A 5030-nucleotide genomic window follows, 5' to 3' on the forward strand; every position below is an offset into this window, starting at 1 on the left:
CGCCTCGGCCATGTGCGGGGCTGTCAGGGGCCGGAAGCGTGATGGGGGTGACGACGTCCATCCCCATGTCCCCAGGTGTCCCCTCTCTGTCCCACCAGCATCCACCAGTGTGTCCCCATCTCTGGTGGCTTTGTCAGCCCTGTCCCGGTGGGTCCTGTTGCCATTCCTGGTTGTCCCCATCTCTGGTGGCCTCGGAGGCTCCCGTCCCAGTGGCTCCAACATCCCTGTCCCCGTCCTTGGTGGCCCTGATGCCTCCCATCCTTGGTGGCCTTGTGTCCCCCACCCCCGTGGCTCCACCATCCCCGTCCCCATCCCTGGTGGCTCCAGCATTCCCATAACACCATCCTCATCCCCATTCTTGGTGGCTCCAGTGTCCCTATCCTTGGTGGTTCCCTCATCCCTGATGGCTCTGGTGTCCCTTGTCCCCCGTGGCTCCACCATCCCAGTCCCCATCCCTGGTTCTTCCACCAGCCCCATCCTTGGTGCCACCACCATCCCCATCCTCATCCCTGGTGGCTCCAGCATCCCCCTAACACCATCCCAGTCACCATCCCTCATGGCTCCAGCATCCCCCAACACCATCCCAGTCCCCATTCCTGGTGGCCTCACCATCCCAGTGCCCATCCCTGTTGGCTCCAGCATCCCCCTAACACCATCCCAGTCCCCATCCCTGGTGGCTTCACCATCCCAGTCCCCATCCCTGGTTCCTCCACCAGCCCCATCCTTGGTGCCTCCACCATCCCTGGGCCCATCCCTGGTGGCTCCAGTGTCCCCCTAACACCATCCCAGTCCTCATCCCTGGTGACTCCACCAGCCCCAACGCCATTCCTGGTTCCTCCACCAGCTCCATCCGTGGTGCCTTCCCCAACCCCATCCTTGGTTCCTCAAGCCCCATCCTTGGTTCCTACCCTACCCCCCGTAACTCCACCGTCCCCCCCCGATCCCCTCCCGTTCCCCCACCCCGATCCCCGCATCGCCCCATCCCGTCGCAGGCGATGGCCGTGCCGGGTTGGAAACTGCAGCTGCTGGAACGGCGCCGGCGGGAGGAGGAGGCGGCTCGACGGCGGGAGCGGGAGCAGCGGGACCGGGCGGCTCAGTTGCCCCCTTGGAAGCGGGAGCTGCTGGAACGGCGTCGAGCCAAAGCAGGAGCTGCCGGGGGGGGGGTCCCTGATGGGGGGTCCTTGGCATTGGCGCCGGGCCTGAGCCGGAGCGCTGAGGGGCTGGAGCGCTGCGGGGAGAGCGAACCCACCCGGGGTCGGGTCAGTCGCCTGCTCAGTCGTTTTGCCCCGCGGCCCCCTGCCCGCTCGCTCAGCACCGAGGGTCTCCCCGAGAGCCCCCCCGGGACATCCCCCAACCGCCATTGTACCTCGGGGGATGAGGGGTGCGAGGGGCAAGGAGGGGCCAGGGGACAGCAGGGGGCTGAGACCCACGGGGTGGTTAAGGGGCATGGGTTGGCCACCAGTCCGGGGACAGTTGAGGGTCCGGGGACAATCAAGGGCGTAGGGACAGTCGAGACGCGGGGAGTGGTCAAGGGCATGGGGACAGTTGAGGGACAAGGGACAGGTGAGGGACAGCAGGTAGCTGAGACCCATAGGACGGTCAAGGGCCATGGATTGGCCAGCAGCCCGGGGATGGTTGATGGTCTGGGGTCAACCAAGGGCATGGGGACAGTTGAGGGACAGGGGACGGCTGAGGGACAACAGATAGCCGAGACCCATAGGATGGTCAAGGGCCATGGGTTGGCCATCAGCCCAGGGACAGCTGAGGGTCTGGGGACAACCAAGGACCTGGGGACGGTCAAGACACGGGGTTCAGTCAAGGGTGTGGGGACGGTGGAGGGACAGGGGACGGCCGAGGGCTGTAGGACGGCTGAGGGCCACAGGCTGACCCTCAGCCCAGGGGCAGTGGAGGGACAGGGGACAACCAAGGACCTTGGGACAATTGAAACACAGGGGACAGTCAAGGGCCTTGGGTTGGTCAAGGGATGGGGCTTAGCCAAGGGTGTGGGGACAGCTGAGGGACAGGGGACAGTCGAGGGCTGTAGGACAGTCAAGGGCCATGGGTTGGCCATCAGCCCGGGGACAGCTGAAGGTCTGGGGACAACCAAGGACCTGGAGATAGTTGAGGGATGGGGAACGGCCAAGGGCTGGGGGACGGTTGAGGGACAAGGGACGGTCGAGACCCATAGGACGGTCAAGGGCCACGGGTTGGCCACCAGCCCAGGGACAGCTGAGGGCCAGGGGATGACCAAGGACCTGGGGACAGTTGAGACATGGGGGACAGTCAAGGGCATGGTGGGGACAGTTGAAGGACGGGGGCCAGCCGAAGGCTGTAGGACAGTCGAGACCCATAGGACGGTCAAGGACCATGGGTTGGCCACCAGCCCAGGGACAGCTGAGGGCCAGGGGACAGCCAAGGACCTGGGGACAGTTGAGGGACAGGGGATGGCTGAGGGACAGCAGATGGCTGAGACCCGTAGGATGGCCAAGGGCCACGGGATGGCCACCAGCCCAGGGATGGTTGAGGGCCAGGGGACAACCAAGGACCTGGGGACAGTTGAGGGACAGGGGACGGTCAAGGGGATGGTCAAGAGCTGGAAGATGGTCGAGGGACGGGGGCCACCAGGAGGACAAGGGACAGTCGATGGTCATGAGGGCACTGGGACGGCCGAGGGACAGGGGTCAGCCAAGGGCTCCGGGCCCACCACTGCGGCCGTGACGCCCGTGGTGGCCGTGACACCCGTGGGAACCGTGACGCCCGCGGCGGCCATGACACCCATGCAGGGGCGTGTCGAGGGCGGTGCTGGGGAGGGGCCGGGTGCTGGCAGCCCCGGGGTGGCCCCGGCTGGGGGGGCGGGCAGCGGGCCGGCGGCCATGCGAGGGGTGCCCCGCCGCGAACCCGGGCCCCCCCTGGCCCACCCGGCCCTCCAACGCCGTAGCGGTAACACCATTACGGTGCGACCCCGGCGGGGGGTGACCGCCAACGGCCCTGAAGGAGGGTCTCCCGCCCCTCCGACGCCTCCCGCCCCCCCGGCTGCTCCCCCGGGGCCCCCCAAGAAGCGTTACCCCACGGCCGAGGAGATCCAGGTCATCGGCGGGTCCCTGGCCCTGCCCCGCTCCTGCCTGGCCAAGAACGACCCCCACCGCAAGAAGGTAGGGACTCCCCGTGTCCCCCTCCATGTCCCCTTGTGTAGCCCCATGTCACCCCCACGGTTCCTGTTGTGCCCTCCCTGCCCCCCCAGTGGCCCCTCCATGTCCCCTGGGGTCCCGCCGTGCATCCTCCAGCCCCTCAACCTCCTGCCACCCCGTCCCTTGTCCCCATCCTTGTCCCCCGTCCTCTTCTGGACCCCATGCTGTCCCCATCCTTGTCCCTTCTTGGAGCCTCCTCCCTGTCCCCGTCCCCTCATCCCCTCCTGGAGCCCCACCAGTGTCACTCTCCCCCATCCTTGTCCCCTCCTGGACCTCCTTGTCCCCATCCCCCATCCTCATCCCCTCCTGGACCTTCTTGTTCCCTGTCCTCATCCCCTGTCCCTTGCTAGACTCACGCCATCACTGTCCCTATCCTTGTCCCCTCCTGGACCTCCATGTCCCCATCCCTGGTCCATCTCCCCTCCTGGACCCCCTGTCCCCATCCTTGTCCCCTCCTGGACCTCTATGTCCCCATCCCTGGTCCATGTCCCTTCCTGGACCCTCTGTCCCCATCCTTGTCCCCTCCTGGACTCTCTGTACCCATCCTTGTCCCCTCCTGGACCTCCATGTCCCCATCCCTGGTCCATGTCCCCTCCTGGACCCCTCATCCCCATCCTTGTCCCCTCCTGGACCCCTCATCCCCATCCCTTGTCCTCACCCTTGTCCCCTCCTGAACCCTCGCTCCTGTCCCCTTCTTGACCCTGTCCCCATCCCTGTCCCTTCCTGGGGTCCCCAACCCTCGTCCCTGTCCCATGTCCCCCCCCGCCCCCCAGTTGTGGGAAGGCAACGAGAGTAACTGGGGGGGGGGTTGGGCACCCGGACGCCTGGGTCCTTGTCGCTTCCTCTCCCTGCCCGCACGTCCTGCCCGCACTCTTGCCTGCACTTCACCCCCCCGCGGAAGAAGCGGGCAGCCGGTACGCACCCGGACGCCTGGGTCCCTCTTGGGTTTTGTTTTCTTTTGGGGGGGGTGTGTGAAGTCTTGGGGGCCCCAACATCTGGGTCCCCCTGTGTTGGAGGAACAGAGGGGTCTGGTGGTTAAACTGGGGGGGGTGTTGTTTGTCACAGATACACCCCCCCACCCACCCCCAGCATTGCCCAGAATCCTCTTGGGCACCCCAAAAACAGGAACCCTGGCGAGGGGGGCGGGGGGGGGAGGAAGCGGTTCCCGCAGGGGGAGGCTGTCCGGATGCCTGGGTCCCCTGCCCAGCCCCCCCTTCCTCTGCCCCGCTCCCATCCCCCGCACCCTGTGGGGCCACGTGACCCCCCCCTCGGTCATTAATAACCTCCCGTTAATTACGATTAAGCCAGGAGGTGGATTAATTGCCATGGGAACCCCCGTGGAGGGGGGGGACGCGACACACGGACACACTCACGTCCCTGCTTCTCCCCGGAGCTGGGCACGTCGTGGGGCCACGGGGTCCCCATGGTGTCCCCGAGTTGTCCCCATCCCCAGGGTGACCTTGTCCTCAGGGTGAACCCAGCCCCGAGGTGACCCCAGGGTGATGTCATCCCCATGTTGTCCCCATCCCTGGGCTGTCCCCTGCACCTCTGTCACCACGATGTCCCATGTCCCCAGGGTGACCCCATCCCCAGAGTGACCCCAAGGTGTCCCCATCCCCATGCTGTCCCCAGGATGTCCCCGTCCCCAAAGTGTCCCCATCCCCAGGGTGACTCCACAGGTGTCCCCATGCCACACCTTTTCCCAGGGTGTCCCCATGCCCACAATGTCCCCCCGTCCTGTGTTGTGTCCCCCCCCAGCTGAAGATCTGGTTCAGCGAGCGGGAGCTGGAGCGCACCTTCTGCTACCCCTCGGAGGGGGCAGCGCTGGCAGCCTGGGGCCCC

Source organism: Haliaeetus leucocephalus, unplaced genomic scaffold, assembly GCF_000737465.1.
Source record: "Haliaeetus leucocephalus isolate CR32 unplaced genomic scaffold, Haliaeetus_leucocephalus-4.0 Scaffold307, whole genome shotgun sequence".
In the NCBI taxonomy this organism is placed as follows: Eukaryota; Metazoa; Chordata; class Aves; order Accipitriformes; family Accipitridae; genus Haliaeetus; species Haliaeetus leucocephalus.